At 40.3% G+C, this 20,282-nt stretch overlaps 1 protein-coding gene across 1 annotated transcript in view; it reads left to right on the forward strand.

The window, feature by feature from the left end:
- Positions 1-20,282, forward strand: part of PKHD1 (PKHD1 ciliary IPT domain containing fibrocystin/polyductin) — a 515,144-nt gene that overhangs the window by 230,332 nt on the left and 264,530 nt on the right. The gene's annotated exons all lie outside the window — the stretch shown is intronic.

Genomic DNA, 20,282 nt, shown 5'->3' on the forward strand with positions numbered 1-20,282 from the left:
TGAACAACATCACATATCAATACTACAGTGAATTTTTATCAAAGTTTAAAATAGCGGCAGACTTTGTTCCTCAAACCAAAATGGGCCAGGTGTTTGTTTTCTCCCCCACACCTTTTTCCATGACTCTCAGTCTATTACTCATCAGTCTCTGCATGGGCATAACTATAGAAATAGCCAGTAGCAGATTAAGTAGACCATAGGTCCTGGGCTGTTCCCCAAATTTGGCCCCTCTTCTCCTCTGCCGTGCCGTGTCCACTTTTCTGTGCGAGTAGTGACAAATGGGTGTATAGAGCCCACTGTAGATAGTGCACCTCATAGAGCCCCCTGTTCATAGTGCCTCGCACAGATCCCCCTGTAGGTAGTGCCCCCATATAGCCACCTGTAGATAGTGCCCCTTATAGAGCCCCCTGAATATAATTCCCCTGGGAGGCCCTGTAGATAGTTGCACTTATAGATTCCCCTATAGATAGTGCCCCCATAGATCCTTCTGTACATAGTTGCCCCTGTAGATAGTGCCCCATAGAGTCCCCTGTAGATAGTGCCCACTGTAGATAGTGGCCCATAGAGCCCCCTGTAGTTAGTGCCATTCCCAATGCCCACTGAAAAAAAGATAAACATTACATACTTACTTGTCCCCGTTCCCACGCCATCCTCCAGCAACACAGGCCTGGTGTAACGTCTATGGCCGGGGGCCGTTGTTCAGACTTACCCTCTGACGGCCCCGGCCATCTGTCTTCACGGCGTCAGCTCCCTCCAGGGAGACACCGGCACTCACTTCCGGGTCCTCGGACTGTTTCCCCCCGGGGAGCGCGCACGGCCTTAAAGGGCCAGTACGCATCCAGCTGTCACCAAACATAATTAGCCCAAATGGCTGCTGGACTATAAAAAGGGGCTCTGTCCACTTGTTCCTCGCCTGAGCATTTTTGTATACCTAAGTTTGTCTTGCAAATGGTCTCCCAGTGTTTTCCAGTTCTCAGTGTTACCCGTTCCTGCTGCCTGTACCCTGTATCCCGTGCTATCGTACCTGCTGAGAATGTCAGGTCGTGTCTTCCGCTGCATCCCACGTTTCCACCTGCTGTGAAAGTCATGTTGTGCTTCCGCTACTGTCTACATTGCCTCAAGTACCCGTTCTGAACTATAGACATTGTTTTGTACCTTGTTGGCCAGCTGCTATTCCGCTACACGGTACGGCCCAGTGTGTCCACACCCCGCGCTGTGACACCTGGTCTCTCCTGACCAGGTGTAATACAGTGGAACGACGCAGGCTGCACTATGACGCCATTGCACCACCTGCATAATTGGTAAAGTGCCGAATGTTGGGGCAGGGAACTGATAGTTTCCGTGCCCCGTCAGCGCTATACTGATCAATAGTATCCACGTCCTAAGGACACGGATAAAATTGAGTGCATGGGGCTGCAAAGTTCTGCCCCCCCCCCCCGGGAGTCCCTCACGCCGGTTCCAATGGTGATTCACCATTGCCCATAGAAGCCACAGCTGACATGGGGCCCAATGGTTGAGGGGGCCCACTGAGGTTCAAGATTATTGTTCCGTTTTTTGGGTTTCGCTGATATATAGCATCACTATGTGGGTTCACTGATATACAGCGCCATTATCCATACCTTTAATTATTGCTACTTATGTTGTATAAGTCCTATCACTAGGTGTTTAGGGCCCATCATATTTTGCTATGAAGCCCTGTGAATTCTAGTTACACCCCTGTGGTCCAGCACAGGTTCGCGGTGATTGAACCAACCAAAACTAGGCACCCTTAGTCCAATGGCTCCATAGCAGCTGCATGGTCTGTCTTTATGGTACTGTATGTATGCCCTTGGTCCAGCACTTGATAGTCTTGCAAGAATTAAACAGGAGTAGATAGTGCCAATTGAAAGATTTATTTAACCATCTGATTATAAGGAATATTTGACAGTCCGGCAACTGATTAAAAGAGCGTTTTTCCAGACTTTCTTTAACTGCAGCAGTGGCACTGTTGGGAAGATATAAATCTGTCATCTTCTAAATGTGGCCTGCCCCCTCTGGAGACACCTGGTAAAGCAGCATGAAGAAAAGGACAGCCCTATATCTCCACAATGGGGCCATTGTGGCTGTAAGGGGATAGGGGGCGGTCATAGACGTCAGATGTTGGCCAATTTTAACAAATTTGGCTGGCTCTGTCATCAAATATATAATGTTTATGGCCATCTTAACAGAGATGTCATAGTGGTCAGGTACATTGTGGTCATGGAGAATTCAAATCACCATCTACATCAATTTCTACATCCTAAGTACACTAAAGAGCGTGATATTTTCTTCTGGTAGACCTCCTTGGAGGTAGTTTTAGACATTCGATATTTGTTGACAGATCCAGCCAAGTGGAGGCTGGTCAATCAGCTCCTGGGTTCCATTGCAGCTGTTATGCCTGGAGCTAGTGGGGTAACTACCGCTGTAGCAGCTGTAGCAGCTGCTACGGGGCCCGCGGCTTGAGGGGGCCCGTGTCGCCCGCCGGCGTGGGCCCCCACCATGGCCTGAGGCTCCGCTAGCTGCCGCTATGTCTACTACAGCGCACAGAGCAGGGAGGTATCTCCCCGCTCTGCCATTAAAGGGGTTGTTCCTACATAAGACATGTATCCCTTATCCACAGGATAGGGGATACATGTGTGATCGCTGGCAGCGATAGGGAGAACGGGTGACCGATAGTCCCCTGAAGTTCTCCATCACAAACCTCGGACTTCCGGGGTCTGTGTCAGCAGCTCCGTAGAAATGAATGGAGCGCCGGTCGCGCTTGTGCGCATGCGTGACCAGCGCTCCTTTCATTTTTATTGAGCTGCGCAGACTCCGGAAGTCAGAGGTTAGTCATGGAGAACTTGGGGGACTTTTGGTCTCCCGTTCTCCTTATCGCTGGGCTTCCCAGCGATCACACATGTATCCCCTATCCTGTGGATGGAGGATACATGTCTTTTGTAGGACACACTATTGGTCAGATTTTTTTGGGGTGTTGGGGCTGTATGGCGTTACCTACAGGGGGGCTGTATAGCGTTACCTACAGGGGGGCTGTATGGCGTTACTTACAGGGGGGCTGTATGGCTTTATCTACAGAGGGGGCTGTATGGTGTTATCTACAGGGGGTCTGTATGGCGTTATCTACAGGGGGGCTGTATGGCGCTATCTACAAAGGGGGCTGTATGGCGTTATCTACAGAGGGGGCTGTATGGCGTTATCTACAGGGGGGCTGTATGGCGTTATCTACAGGGGGGGCTGTAAAAAAGGCACTATCTATAAGGGGGTGTTGTGTGACACCCAGGGGAGGGGGGGCCCCAGTCAAAAGTTTGCTATGGGGCCCAGTCTTTCCTAGTTACGACCCTGCCTGGAGCTACACCCTTGTTCAAATATACACCCCAAGTTTTGCTGTAAATCTGATGGTCCGCTTACTAGGGGTCAATCAGCTGACAGGAAGTCTGATTGGCTGACCAGTAGTTCTTGACGGTGGAGTGGAAAGCAGAACACTCCACTGTTAGCTACAAATCGTTGGTCCACCATCATGGTGTCCATCAAGTGTGAGTTGTGGTAGAGAGCCACAGCTTGGTAGGAGTCCCCAATATTTCCACCGCTAATATATAGCCTGCCTTGCTTTTGTGATCTGGGAACCTTTTTGTTTGTTACAGGATAAACCTTTAGCTTTTTATCCTTGTGGTCTTTAGGCAAGGGTGGTGGCTCTACGACTTTGTGACTGTGATATGTTAGACAACAAGGAAATTTGAGCTTCTTTTGGTCATGATACTATAAAGGAAAATACTCACAAGACTAATGATGTGTTAGATTACTCGGTTTTTCTGATCATTGGGAATTTAATGGTCCCAATTTCAATAGTTAATATAATCAAAATACTTAATAACCCCAACTATCATATGCCATATTTAAAACTCGCAGTAGGGAGGCTCCTATGTGCTTGACTTTGGATGTGTAGACGGCCAAGGGGACTTAAAGGGGTTTTCCAGTCCTAAGAAATTTATAGCCTAAGGATAGGCCATCAATATATGGAGACCAACTCACAGTACCCCTGCCGATCAGCTGTTCTGAGGGGACCACAGCGCTTGTACAAGCACTGCTTCCCTTCGTATCCTTTACTTCTCACACTGTGAATTGCCGACACACTTGTAGTGAGGACGAGCGCTGCGGCCCCTTCAAAACAGCTGATCATCGGGGGTGTCGGGAATCAGACCCCGGCCGATGTGATATTGATGGCCTATATTGAGGATAGGCCATCAATTTCTTAGGACTGGAAACCCTCTTTAATGGAACATTTTCTATGTCTGTCTCCACCCAATATCCTTAGAGGATGATTAACCTCCTTGTTTTATAAATGCATGATTGGAATGAACTATGTACATTTTTTAAGAAGGCCTTGCAGTTCATTGCAATGTCAAACCTAGTTCTTCTTATCCTTACCAGTGGTCAAGTTCATAAAAAAATTGAGAATATAACTGAATTTATCTTTTGTTTGCCTCCTGAACCCAGTATCTTAAAAGAAACACAAAAATAGTAGATTAAGTTACCAAACCAGAGAACGGTACAGCCAATCTCCCTGCCTGAACCTCAACAACAACTGGAGGGCACCACAACTGTAAAGGTCCTATTACACGGCCCGTTATAGGCCGTGAAAACGAGCGTCGATCAACGAGAAATCTCATTGATCGGCGCTCGTTTGCTCCATTCACAAGGATCAATCATTGGTTATGTATAAGGGATGAGCGATCGTTACATCGATCGTTCGTCCCCATATATTTCCATCATGTCGGCTGCACATCTCCTTGTTTGCACAATAAAATTGAATGCTACATAAACGAGTAGATCAGTCGATGAAAGAACGTTCTTTTGCCCGATCATTGGCCCGTATAAAAGGGCTTGAAGGCCCGCCTCACAGATTGAGAAGCAGTAGTTAAATCTATGGAGGGGAAAGGAGCAGGACATAAAATAGATTAGAGTAGGATAAAATTGTGGAGGTTGCAACAGGGTAATCCCGTGATTTCTTGCACAACCAAATGTCGTGAAGCTCCACTTTCGGGCAGTCTTTGCCCCTCTGTCTCAGTATAACCCCCGTAAGAAAGCAATGGCTATTTTATCTCCCGACCTTGTAGTCTGTCACTCTTACATGTTAATCCTTCCACTAATTACCCACGTTCTGAAAAGATATCAGTGTTTACCACATCAATGTATATCATAACTAACGATTCATGAAGGAATCTCATTTAACAAGATGACACATTTCCTTAACCAGCTCCCTGCCTGCCGTTATTTAATCTTCTTCTACGCATTTAAAATCTGTTAAACCGTCCAACATTCCCTCTGTAATCCATAATGTAGTTATAGCAAAAAGACTGACACGTCTCTGAGATCATCTGTGTATAACTGAAAAGAAAGAAAAGGGAAACTTGATAAAAATAGAAAATCGATTAGTTTAATTGTTACACTAATAGATACTGTATGTGTATTCCTATAGGTAACAAGTATAAACGACTAAAATTAAACCCCACATGGCTTACACCTTCTGTAAAAAGGGCAATACATGACAAAAAAGGGCATTTGAAATATACAAATCTGAGGGTACAGCTGTAGCCTTTTTAAATTATAAAGAGCTTAATAAAATCTGTAAAAAGGTAATAAAATCAGCAAAAATACAAAATGAAAGGCAGTTGGCCAAGGATAGTAAAACAAATCCCCAAAAATTCTTCAAGTATATAAGTGCTAAAAAGCCAAGGTCTGAACATGTAGGACCCCTAGATAGTGGTAATGGGGAGTTGGTAACAGGGGATCAAGAGAAGGCAGAGTTACTAAATGGGTTCTTTAGCTCTGTATATACAACAGAAGAAAGAGCAGCTGATGTAGCCGGTGCCAGGGCTGTTAATATATCAGTTGATATACTGAATTGGATGAATGTAGATATAGTCCAGGCTAAATTTTATAAAATAAATGTACACAAGGCCCCGGGATCAGATGGGTTACACCCTAGAGTTCTCAAAGAGCTTAGTTCAGTTATTTCTGTCCCCCTCTTCATAATAGGTAAATATTCGTGGTATTATTTGAAGTCCACCACATAGACAATAGTAGTATTAAATGCATTCTCCGTAATATTATAACAAAGAAGAGATAGATCAGGAGTATGTATAAAATGTAACTTTTACTGGGTTTTGTTAAAACATTTCTAATTTGCAACACTTGCACATAAAAACTTTTCACATGCCAAGATAATATGCAACTTTTCATGTGTTTTTCATGATATGCATTTTAAACGTTATTTTGAGACAGCAACGAAAGTCCACCTACATGAGGTTTCTTAATCTACGTTGTTTTTGTTAATATTCACTTCAAGAGGTTCTCCCATAGATATTTGTTTACTTGTTTCAGCATGAACGAACAAATAGGGGTAATAATTGGATTTTTAGGGCAATTGCCCTCCTACCCCTTTCTCTCGGATATTTGGTAGTCCTTTGAGCAGTTGTCTTCAATGCCTCAATTGTTGGAGAACCTCCGTTGTTTACATGGGGATCAAGAGAAGGCAGAGTTACTAAATGGGTTCTTCAGCTCTGTATATACAACATAAGAAAGAGCAGCTGATGTAGCCGTTAATATATCAGTTGATATACTGAATTGGATGAATGTAGATATGGTCCAAGCTAAATAAAATAAAATAAATGTGCACAAGGCCCCAGGACCAGATGGATTACACCCTAGAGTTCTTAAGGAGCTTAGTTCAGTTATTTCTGTCCCCCTTTTCATAATATTCAGAAATTCTCTAGTTACTGGTATAGTGCCAAGGGACTGGCACAGGGCAAATGTGGTGCCTATTTTCAAAAAGGGCTCTAGATCTTCCCCGGGTAATTATAGACCAGTAAGCTTAACATCCATGGTGGGGAAAATGTTTGAGGGCCTATTGAGGGACTATATACAGGATTATGTGACAATTAGGGTATGTGCACACGTAGTGACCAAAAACGTCTGAAAATACAGAGCTGTTTTCAAGGGAAAACAGCCCCTGATTTTCAGACGTGTTTTGAGCAACTCGCATTTTTCGCGGCGTTTTTCGCGCCGTTTTCGCGGCGTTTTTTACGTCCGTTTTTGGAGCTGTTTTCATTGGAGTCTATGAGAAAACAGCTCCAAAAACGTCCAAAGACGTGTCCTGCACTTCTTTTTACGAGGCGTAATTTCACGCGTCGTAATTGCCGTACGACGCATAAAATTACGCGTCGTGGGAACAATACAGCGTTATACCCATAGAAAGTAATGGGCAGATGTTTGACAACGTATTTGAGACGTATTTTCAGACGTAAAACGAGGCAAAAAACGCCTCGTATACGTCTGAAAATAGGTCGTGTGAACCCAGCCTAAATAGTATTATAAGTGACAGCCAGCACATTTTTACTAAGGACAGAAGTTGTAAAACCAACCTGATTTTTATGAAGAGGTGAGTAGAAGCCTGCACAGAGGGGCCGCTGTGGATATAGTGTTTTTTGACTTTGCAAAGGCATTTGTCACTGTCCCTCATAGACGTCTAAAGGGTAAATTAAGGACTATAGGTTTAGATAGTATAGTGTGTAATTGGATTGAGAATGAGCTCAAGGACCGTATCCAGAGAGTTGTGGTCAATGATTCCTACTCTGAATGGTCCCCGGTTATAAGTGGTGTACCCCAGGGTTCAGTGCTGGGACCACTATTATTCAACTTATTTATTAATGATGTAGAGGATGGGATTAATAGCACTATTACTATTTTTGCAGATGACACCAAGCTATGTAATATAGTTCAGACTATGGAAGATGTTCGTAAATTGCAAGCTGATTTGGACGTGTTACAGTGTTTGGGCGTCCACTTGGAAAATTAAGTTTAATGTAGATAAATGTAAAGTAATGCATCTGGGTACCAACAACCTGCATGCATCATATGTCCTAGGGGGAGCTACACTGGGGGAGTCACTTGTTGAGAAGGATCTGGGTGTACTTGTAGATCATAAACTATATAACAGCATGCAATGTCAATCAGCTGCTTCAAAGGCCAGCAAGATATTGTCGTGTATTAAAATATGCATGGACTCGCGGGACAGGGATGTAATATTACCACTTTACAAAGCATTAGTGAGGCCTCATCTAGAATAGGCAGTCCAGTTCTGGGCTCCAGTTCATAGAAAGGATGCCCTGGAGTTGGAAAAAATACAAAGAAAAGCAAAGAAGCTAATAAGGGGCATGGAGAATATAAGTTATGAGGAAAGATTAAAAGAATTAAACCTATTTAGCCTTGAAAAAGGACGACTAAGGGGAGACATAATTAACTTATATAACTATAGTAATGGCGCATTCAAAAAATATGGTCAATACCTGTTCCATGTAAAACCCCCTCAATAAACAAGGGGGCACTCCCACCGTCTGGAGAAAAAAAAGGTTCAACCGGCAGAGGCGACAAGCAAGAATGTAACTACTATAGAATGTAACTACTATATAATATATATATAGCAGTTATATTCTTGTATATGGGGGGCAGTATTATAGTAGTTATATTCTTGTATATAGGAGCAGTATTATAGTAGTTATATTCTTGTATATAGGGGGCAGTATTATAGCAGTTATATTCTTGTATATAGGAGCAGTATTATAGTAGTTATATTCTTGTATATAGGGGGCAGTATTATAGCAGTTATATTCTAGTATATGGGGGCAGTATTATAGTAGTTATATTCTTGTACATAGGGGCAGTATTATAGTAGTTATATTCTTGCACATAGGGAGCAGTATTATAGTAGTTATATTCTTGTATATAGGAGTAGTATTATAGTAGTTATATTCTTGTACATAGGGGGCAGAATTATAGTAGTTATATTATTGTACATAGGGGCAGTATTATAGTAGATATATTCTTGTACATAGGGTGGCAGTATTATAGTAAATATATTCTTGTACATAGGGTGGCAGTATTAGGCTGGGTTCACACGACCTATTTTCAGACGTAAACGAGGCCTATTATGCCTCGTTTTACGTCTGAAAATAAGGCTACAATACGTCGGCAAACATCTGCCCATTCATTTGAATGGGTTTGCCGACGTACTGTGCAGACGACCTGTAATTTATGCGTCGTCGTTTGACAGCTGTCAAATGACGACACGTAAAATGACTGCCTCGTCAAAGAAGTGCAGGACACTTCTTTGGACGTTTTTGGAGCCGTTTTCTCATAGACTCCAATGAAAACAGCTCCAAAAACGGACGTAAAAAACGCAGCAAAAACGCCGCGAAAAACGTCGCAAAAAACGCGAGTTGCTCAAAAAACTTCTGCAAATCAGGGGCTGTTTTCCCTTGAAAACAGATCCGTATTTTCAGAAGTTTTTGGTCACTACGTGTGCACATACCCTTATAGTAAATATATTCTTGTATATAGGAGCAGTATTATAGTAGTTATATTCTTGTATATAGGGTGCAGTATTATAGTAGTTCTATTCTTGTAAATAGGGAGCAGTATTATAGTAGTTATATTCTTGTATATAGGGGCAGTATTATAGTAGTTATATTCTTGTACATAGGGGGCAGTATTATAGTAGTTACATTCTTGTACATAGGAGCAGTATTATAGTAGTTATATTCTTGTATATAGGGTGCAGTATTATAGTAGTTCTATTCTTGTATATAGGGAGCAGTATTATAGTAGTTATATTCTTGTACATAGGGTGCAGTATTATAGTAGTTATATTCTTGTACATAGGGGGCAGTATTATAGTAGTTATAGTCTTGTACATAGGAGCAGTATTATAGTAGTTCTATTCTTGTATATAGGAGGCAGTATTATAGTAGTTATATTCTTGTACATAGGGGGCAGTATTATAGTAGTTATATTCTTGTATATAGGGGGCAGTATTATAGTAGTTATATTCTTGTATATAGGGACAGTATTATAGTAGTTATATTCTTGTATATAGGGGCAGTATTATAGTAGTTATATTCTTGTATATAGGAGCCAATATTATACTAGTTATATTCTTGTATATAGGAGCAGTGTTATAGTAGTTATATTCTTGTACATAGGGGGCAGTGTTATAGTTGTTATATTCTTGTATATAGGGGCAGTATTATAGTGGATATCTTCTTGTGCATAGAGGGCAGTATTATAGTAGTTATATTCTTGTATATAGGGAGCAGTATTATAGTAAATATATTGTTGTACATAGGGAGCAGTATTATAGTAGTTATATTGTTGTACATAGTGACAGTATTATTGTAGTTATAATCTTGTAGATAGGGGGCAGAATTATCGTAAATATATTCTTGTACATAGGGGGCAGTATTATAGTAAATATATTCTTGTATATAGGGGGCAGTATTATAGTAAATATATTCTTGTACATATGGGGCAATCATATAGTAAATATATTCTTATACATAGGGGGCAGTATTCTAGTAGTTATATTCGTGTACATAGGGGCAGTGTTATAGTAGTTATAATAATATATAATATATATATAGGGGCAGTATAATAGTAGTTATATTCTTGTATATAGGGGCAGTATTATAGTAGTTATATTCTTGTATATAGGGGGCAGTATTATAGTAGTTATATTCTTGTATATAGGGAACAGTATTATAGTAGTTATATTCTTGTATATAGGGGCAGTATTATAGTAGTTATATTCCTGTATATAGGAAGCAGTATTATAGTAGTTATATTCTTGTACATAGGGGGCAGTATTAGAGTAGTTATATTCTATTATAAAGGGGCAGTATTATAGTAAATATATTCTTGTACATAGGGGGCAGTATTATAGCAAATATATTCTTGTACATAGGAGGCAGTATTATAGTAGTTATATTCTTGTATATAGAAGGCAGTATTATAGTAGTTATATTCTTGTACATAGGGGGCAGTATTATAGTAGTTATATTCTTGTATATAGGGGGCAGTATTATAGTAGTTATATTCTTGTATATAGGGACAGTATTATAGTAGTTATATTCTTGTATATAGGGGCAGTATTATAGTAGTTATATTCTTGTATATAGGAGCCAGTATTATACTAGTTATATTCTTGTATATAGGAGCAGTGTTATAGTAGTTATATTCTTGTACATAGGGGGCAGTGTTATAGTTGTTATATTCTTGTATATAGGGGCAGTATTATAGTAGTTATATTCTTGTGCATAGAGGGCAGTATTATAGTAGTTATATTCTTGTATATAGGGAGCAGTATTATAGTAAATATATTCTTGTACATAGGGAGCAGTATTATAGTAGTTATATTGTTGTACATAGTGACAGTATTATTGTAGTTATATTCTTGTAGATAGGGGGCAGAATTATAGTAAATATATTCTTGTACATAGGGGGCAGTATTATAGTAAATATATTCTTGTATATAGGGGGCAGTATTATAGTAAATATATTCTTGTACATATGGGGCAATCATATAGTAAATATATTCTTGTACATAGGGGCAGTATTATAGTAGTTATATTCTTGTACATAGGAGGCAGTATTATAGTAGTTATATTCTTATACATAGGGGGCAGTATACTAGTAGTTATATTCTTGTCCATAGGAGAGGATAGACGTGTGCTTGTGAGCTCCCTGTTAGGACTATGCATGGCTTCTGACCCAGGTGGAGGGGAGGGGTCCTGGGCTGATGATCCTGGGAAAGCCCAGAGTCTGGAGTTTGGCCTGCAGCATGGAGATGGTGGAGATGATGATCTGGAAATGGTGGCTGGTGAGTCAACTGAATCTCATGATGTTGGTGAAATGTGCACAAAAATGACAAAGAAAAATATCTTTAAAATGGAAATGCAAGTTTGCAAATTGAGAACTGAAATTAACCAAAAGACTGATCCAAAGGCAAAGCTGATGAAATGTGAGTGTCTGGATGATTGCACACGTGAGCTGGTGATATTGAAGGAGAGATTGCAGAAAGAATCATGCACAGTACCCAAAATAAAGAACTGGGCAATGGAGAATAAAAGGGAGACCAGAGCCCAAACTGTGAAGAGAAAAAATATAATTGCAAAAAAAGACACTGACTATAAGACTGTGTATAATACTGTGGCGCAGGGAAACCCTGGAAGATATGAGTGTGCAGTGGCTGGAGGTTCACAACTCCCATCATGTGAGAGGTCTGTGCAATCAGTCAACAAAATGCTGCTAAAGCTGCAGAGAAATGTGTGGCAGCTGACGAGGGGTTAACTGCAGTAGACTCTATGTGCAGTACTGATGAAGTGAATGCGAGTGGCACTCCTGGGAGTGAGCAAGAAAGTGCCGCATATACTGATATTATAAGTGAGACCTCGCTCAGCGCGGTGATTGACAGTCTGATATCTGATGAACCAGCGGCACAGGCTGAGGCGGACATTGCAGACCCTGTTCTGGAGGTTCAGCCGCCCGCAGTGTCAGTGAATGGAGCCCAGGTTGCACAGCGATCAGGAGCAGACACAGGAGGATCTGCAGTACAATCAGCTGAGGAGAGGTCCAGTCCTGACCCACCTGCTGACAGACCTCAGTACAGGAGACTGTTCTCCAGCGTCACAAGACAGACTAACCCCACACCTCAGAGGAGGAACGCGGTCAGAATCAGGTACTCCGGACCAGAAGAAAACCTCCCCTCCAGACTCTACATTGGGAAAGTTTTGTTGAAGGAGTTTATGAAGTTTAAAGCTTCTGAGGTGTTCGCTCTGATCCACGTTCCCTCCAGCAGGAATTATGACATCAGTTTCAAGCTGCAATATAGTCTAGACTTGTTCTGGAGTATTTATAACGATACAAAGGAGCACGCGATGTGGGAGCATCTACATGTCATCCAGCTGACTAAACCCCAGGTAGTCACCGCCACCGTCCTGTTCCAGTCTGAGGTGGTGTCTCTGGCAGATTTGCAGCACTGGTTGAGCAGATATTGTGAGGTGAAGAGACTGCCAACAAAGATCTATGATGAGGAGGAGATCTGGAATGCAGGATATTCTGTCAAGATCCAGCTGGTTCAGGAGAATGGAGTGACCAGACATCTGCCGTACTCCTTCTACCTGGGCTCGGAGAGAGGCATATGTTACTACCCTGGTCAACCGCGACGGTGCCATAGATGTGGGGGCAGACACCTGGCATTCAACTGTTCCCGTATTAAGTGCTCACTATGTGGTCAGTTTGGGCATGTGAAGGATGATTGTACAGGACCTGTCATCTGTAACCTGTGCTTAGGACCTGGACATACATTCCGGGAGTGTCCGCATGCAGAGCATAATAAGGAGGAGACCTTTAAATGAGCCATGGAGGTAGAGCAGGAGGAAGTCTCCATATGTGTAGATACAACCCCAGAACCTGGAAGTCCCAGCGATGATGTGAGCCGAAGTACCAGAGACCCTGCTCCAGAGATGAATGTCCCATCTGTGGATGCTGCACAAGTGTCACCAGCCACTGAGAATAGAGGTCATGCTAAAAGTAAAATATCCAGTCACTCTGTCACCAAAACATCTAAACATCTGCCCAACACCACTAAGGAACCAGCTGATCCAGCCGCAGCGACCAGTAAAAAACCAGCTGGGCCAGCCGCAGGGACCAGTAAAAAACCAGCTGGGCCAGCCGCAGCGACCAGTAAGGAACCAGCTGATCCAGCCGCAGCGACCAGTAAAGAACCAGCTGATTCAGCCGCAGCGACCAGTATGGATGAGGAGGGATTTCAGACGGTTAAAAGGGGAAGTAAATTAGTCAATTGTCCTAGGAAAAAAATCACTGTAGCAAAGAAATCACCGGAGTCTCCAGTGCTGGCGATAATTGAGGGACGTTACTGTGCGCTGGGAGAAGATGACCGAGAAGAAGAAGCAGAGATGGAGCAATTCTCTTCACACAACCCAGACAATGAACCTCAGGATGAAGCTGCTGACGCCCCAATGTCCACCAAAAGATGGGGTGTAACGGGACATGGTAGTGGAAGAATTAAAAAAAAAAGTAGGAAAAATATGTAACCAGAATGAGGCTGAAAATCACCTCTATTAATGTGAACAGTGTGAAGAATAGGAGCAGGCGGCAGGCGATATTCTACCGTCTGTCTGACAACAAAACCAATGTCATCTTTATACAAGAGACTTATCTACAGAGTAATGTCCCTGCTGTGTCCCTGCAGTCACCACATCTAGTGGGACAGTGAAACTCTCAGCTGCTGTATGGAGACTTCTAGCCCGAACTCCGTTTATATCATAGAGGTTCACTATATGTCATAAATGTGGTGACCGTGTATCATCTGTGGTGTGCGCGATGCTGCCCGGTCACCAATAAAGAAGAACTCTCCTGTAATACTGTCTAGAATAATATCATGGAAAATAGTTGAAACAATCTATACTGGAGCAATATTCCTATATTATGGTTTGTTTAATGATTGTGATGTTATTAAGAGACAAATGTTTATTTTCTTTATCTGTTATGAGTGTATTGCAAAGGTATTGTAATATTTTGTTGCAAGTTTTCAAATAAAAAAGATAATTATATTAAATATATTCTTGTATATAGGGGGCAGTATTATAGTAAATATATTCTTGTACATATGGGGCAATCATATAGTAAATATAATCTTGTACATAGGAGCAGTATAAGGGCATGACCACACATGGCGGAATTCCTCCGCAACTGTCCGCATCAATGCCGCACAGAATCTGCGTTGCAGATTCTGCAGCGGATCTGCACAAAATGTGCAGAAAATTGATGCGGACTGGCCGCTGCGGACTGCAGGAAAAGTGCTTCTCTTCTCCCTATTCAGTGCAGGATAGAGAGAAGGGACAGCACTTTCCCTAGTGAAAGTCAAAGAATTTCATACTTACCGCCCGTTGTCTTGGTGACGCGTCCCTCTTTCGGCATCCGGCCCGACCTCCCTGGATGACGCTCCAGTCCATGTGACCGCTGCAGCCTGTGCTTGGCCTGTGATTGGCTGCAGCCGTCACTTACACTGAAACGTCATCCTGGGAGGCCGGACTGTAGACAGACGCAGGGAGTTCTCGGTAAGTATGAACTTATATTTTTTTTTACAGATACATGTATATTGAGATCGGTAGTCACTGTCCCGGGTGCAGAAACAGTTACTGCCGATCGCGTAACTCTTTCAGCACCCTGGACAGTGACTATTTACAGACGTCTCCTAGCAACGCTCCCGTCATTACGGGAGCCCCATTGACTTCCTCAGTCTGGCTGTAGACCTAGAAATACATAGGTCCAGCCAGAATGAAGAAATGTCATGGTAGTAAAAACAATACGCTCCGCAGCACACATAAGATCTGCGGACTTCATTGCGGAATTTTGACTCTCCATTGAAGTCAATGGAGAAATTCCGCCATGAGTCCGCAACCAGTCCGCCACTGCTCCGCAACAGACAGAGCATGCTGCGGACACCAAATTCCGCTCCGCAGCCTATGCTCCGCAGCGGAATTGTACGCATCGTGTAAACGAACACTGCTAAATTAAAGTGAAAGTCAATGGAGAAACGGCTCCGCTGCGGATTAACGCTGCGGAGTGTCCGCAGCGGAATTTAAGTGAAATTCCGCTATGTGTGAACCCGCCCTTATAGTAGTTATATTCTTGTATATAGGGGGCAGTATTCTAGTAGTTATATTCTTGTATATAGGAGCAGTGTTATAGTAGTTATATTCTTATACATAGGGGGCAGTATTCTAGTAGTTATATTCTTGTACATAGGGGCAGTGTTATAGTAGTTATAATATATATATAGGGGCAGTATTATAGTAGTTATATTCTTGTATATAGGGGCAGTATTATAGTAGTTATATTCTTGTATATAGGGGCAGTATTATAGTAGTTATATTCCTGTATATAGGGAGCAGTATTATAGTAGTTATATTCTTGTACATAGGGGGCAGTATTAGAGTAGTTATATTCTTTTATAAAGGGGCAGTATTATAGTAAATATATTCTTGTACATAGGGGGCAGTATTATAGCAAATATATTCTTGTACATAGGAGGCAGTATTATAGTAGTTAATTTCTGGTACATAGTGGGCAGTATTATAGTAGTTAATTTCTGGTACATAGGGGGCAGTATTATAGTAGTTATATTCTTGTATATAGGGAGCAGTATTACAGTATTATATTCTTGTACATAGGGGCATTATTATATTACTTATATTCTTGTACATAGGGGGCAGTATTATAGTAGTTATATTCTTGTATATAGGGACAGTATTATAGTAGTTATGTTCTTGTACATAGAGAGCAGTATTATAGTAGTTATATTCTTGTACATAGGGGGCAGTATTATAGTAGCTATATTCTTGTATATAGGGGGCAGTATTATAGTAGTTATATTCTTGTATATAGGGGGCAGTATTATAGTAGTTATATTCTTGTATATAGGGGTAGTATTATAGTAGTTATATTCTTGTATATAGGAGCAGTATTATAGTATTTATATTCTTGTACATAGGGGCAGTATTACAGTAGTTATATTCTTGTATATAGGTGGCAGTATTATAGTAGTTATATTCTTGTATATAGGGGCAGTATTATAGTAGTTATATTCTTGTATATAGGGGCAGTATTATAGTAGTTATATTCTTGTATATAGGGGGCAGTATTATAGTAGTTATATTCTTGTATATAGGGGCAGTATTATAGTAGTTATATTCTTATACATAGGGGGCAGTATTATAGTAGTTATATTCTTGTATATAGGGACAGTATTATAGTAACTATATTCTTGTACATAGGAGGCAGTATTATAGTAGTTATATTATTTTATATAGGGAGCAGTATTATAGTAGTTATATTCTTGTATATAGGGGTAGTATTATAGTAGTTATACTCTTGTACATAGGGGCAGTATTATAGTAGTTATATTCTTGTACATAGGAGGCAGTATTATAGTAGTTAATTTCTGGTACATAGGGGGCAGTATTATAGTAGTTATATTCTTCTATATAGGGGCAGTATTATAGTAGTTATATTCTTGTATATAGGGGCTGTATTATAGTAGTTATATTCTTGTATATAGGAGGCAGTCTTATAGTAGTTATATTCTTGTATGTAGGTGGCAGTATTATAGTAGTTATATTCTTCTATATAGGGGCAGTATTATAGTAGTTATATTCTTGTATATAGGAGCAGTATTATAGTAGTTATGTTCTTGTATATAGGGGGTCAGTATTATAGTAGTTATATTCTTGTACATAGGAGGCAGTATTATAATAGTTATATTCTTGTATATAGGGGGCAGTATTATAGTAGTTATATTCTTGTATATAGGGTGCAGTATTATAGTAGTTATATTCTTGTGTATATATAGGGGCAGTATTATAGTAGCTATATTCTTGTATATAGGAGCAGTATTATAGTAGTTATATTCTTGTATATAGGGGCAGTATTATAGTAGTTACAATCTTGAACATAGAGGGCAGTATTATAGTAGTTATATTCTTGTATATAGGGACAGTATTATAGTAGTTATATTCTTGTACATAGGAGGCAGTATTATAGTAGTTATGTTCTTGTATATCGGGGGCAGTATTATAGTAGTTATATTCTTGTATATAGGGAGCAGTATTATAGTAGTTATATTCTTGTATATAGGGGCAGTATTATAATAGTTATATTCTTGTATATAGGGGCAGTATTATAGTAGTTATATTCTTGTATATAGGGGCAGTGTTATAGTAGTTATATTCTTGTATATAGGGGCAGTATTATAGTAGTTATATTCTTGTATATAGGGGCAGTATTATAGTAGTTATATTCTTGTATATAGGGGGCAGTATTATAGTAGTTATATTCTTGTATATAGGGGGCAGTATTATAGTAGTTATATTCTTGTATATAGGGGGCAGTATTATAGTAGTTATATTCTTGTATATAGGAGCAGTATTATAGTAGTTATATTCTTGTACATAGGAGGCAGTATTATAGTAGTTATATTCTTGTATATAGGGTCAGTATTATAGTAGTTATATTCTTGTATATAGGGGCAGTATTATAGTAGTTATATTCTTGTATATAGGGGGCAGTAGTATAGTAGTTATATTCTTGTATATAGGGGGCAGTATTATAGTAGTTATATTCTTGTATATAGGGGCAGTATTATAGTAGTTATATTCTTGTATATAGGGGGCAGTAGTATAGTAGTTATATTCTTGTATATAGGGGGCAGTATTATAGTAGTTATATTCTTGTATATAGGAGGCAGTATTATAGTAGTTATATTCTTGTATATCGGGGGCAGTATTATAGTAGTTATATTCTTGTACATAGGAGGCAGTATTATAGTAGTTATATCCTTGTATATAGGGGCAGTATTATAGTAGTTATATTCTTGTACATAGGAGGCAGTATTATAGTAGTTATATTTTTGTATATAGGGGCCAGGATTATAGTTGTTATATTCTTGTACATAGGAGGCAGTGTTATAGTATTTAATTTCTGGTACATAGGGGGCAGTATTATAGCAATTATATTTTTTCAGTCAATAAGCAACATGCTATTGTAGACAATACAGCAGAAAACAAAATATTATGAGATAAACCAACAAGTATAATGAAGTTTTCATATGAGGATTAGAAGTCGCTATTTGTTGCTGTACGACATTAGCCGTGTTTGTTTTCCTCCACGATAACAATAGTTGATTGATTTTTTTATAAAATTATCTGAGGTTGCTTGTAGGACATTGCAAGGTTTCTCACAGAGCTGTAGCAAACAATTTAAGGGTCAGTGCTAAACGCTGGAGGCATATTTGGTTTTGGCTTTTTAGAGACGGGGTCAAGTCCTCTGGAGTAGTACGGATCTGCTCCTCTGTAAAGCCTCAGCCTTGTCTATTTATTTTAAGTTAAGTGTGCGGAGTGTATGTTCGGAGAATTAGCGTTGATACATCTTGTCTTTCTTTCGGCCTTGTTTTGATAATGGGCCTTGTAAATTTATATATGGCCGTGTACTTTTAATGCAATCTCTAATCCGAGCCAATTCACTCTTGGCAATGTAGTAGATTCTCAAAATAAGTTAACTTTACTTTTTTATTTTTGTTATTGTCACGTCTTAGATTCTTATTATAAAAATTTTGTATAACAGCATGTTTATCTGGCTATTAAGACAATCAATTGATACCCAAGACATCTTGCTGGCGGCGTTTTCTTGAATGCTAAGCGTAATTTAAAGGATTAATAACCTCACACATTTGCATTGCATAAAGGGGTATTTTGACCATTCATTAAAGTTCCTTCCTATGGGAGCACCACCTATTTGGAGAAGAAAGGTCCTGTTAGGGCAGGTTCAGACGTGGCAGAATTGCTGTGGAATTCCGCTGCGGACAGTATTTTGAGGCAAGTTAGTTCAGACGTTGCGGAAAACTCCACTGTGGACCATAGGCTGAGGTGCGGAATTTTCCCTCCGCAGCATGCACTGTCTGTTGCGGAGAAGAAGCAGAATTTCACTGCGGATTTCAGCCTTTGCACTGCAAAAACTGAAATCTGTGGCAAGTCCGCTGTGTTTTCTGCAACGTCTAAATTACCTGTTAAATATGCAAATGTTGGTGCAGATTCGTTGCGTAATTGCCCCAAATCTGCACCAACATTTGCAGTGGAAAAATTCTCCCAAGTCTGAACGTGCCCTAACTCCGGTTGTGCCATGAAAAGAGAGAGTGGGCCGAGCATGCGTGCTGCTCCCTCCATTAAAGGTTATGAGAGATACGAAAACAGTTGAGCCAGTGACATAGGATACATCATACATTTTTGAAAGGTGGGAGCCCCACCTATCGAAAGACCCAGGGTCCCTTGATCCTTGTCCATGCCTGGCCTATGGCGGACGAGAATAGTAACAGTAGTAGAGAGCGGGCCAGGCATGTGCATTGCTCTCTTCTTTCAAACGTATGAGAACTACGAAGCAAGGGATTTGTTTATTTCCCAAAGACTTTAATACATGCATGCCTAACCCTTTAACTCCTTATTCCGCCAATTTTGTTTGGTACCAGTATTATTCCCCCACAGTAATAACAGTAATTATTTTCTTGTATATAGGAAGCAGTATTATAGTAGTTATATTCTTGTATATAAGGGGTAGTATTATAGTAGTTATATTCTTGTATATAGAGGGCAGTATTATAGTAGTTATATTCTTGTATATAGAGGGCAGTATTATAGTAGTTATATTCTTGTATATAGGAAGCAGTATTATAGTAGTTATATTCTTGTATATAGGAACAGTATTATAGTAGTTACATTATTGTATATAGGGCCAGTATTATAGTAGTTATAGTCTTGTATATAGGGAGCAGTATTATAGTAGTTATATTCTTGTACATA

This window comes from Rhinoderma darwinii, chromosome 4 (genome assembly GCF_050947455.1).
Source record: "Rhinoderma darwinii isolate aRhiDar2 chromosome 4, aRhiDar2.hap1, whole genome shotgun sequence".
NCBI lineage: Eukaryota > Metazoa > Chordata > Amphibia > Anura > Rhinodermatidae > Rhinoderma > Rhinoderma darwinii.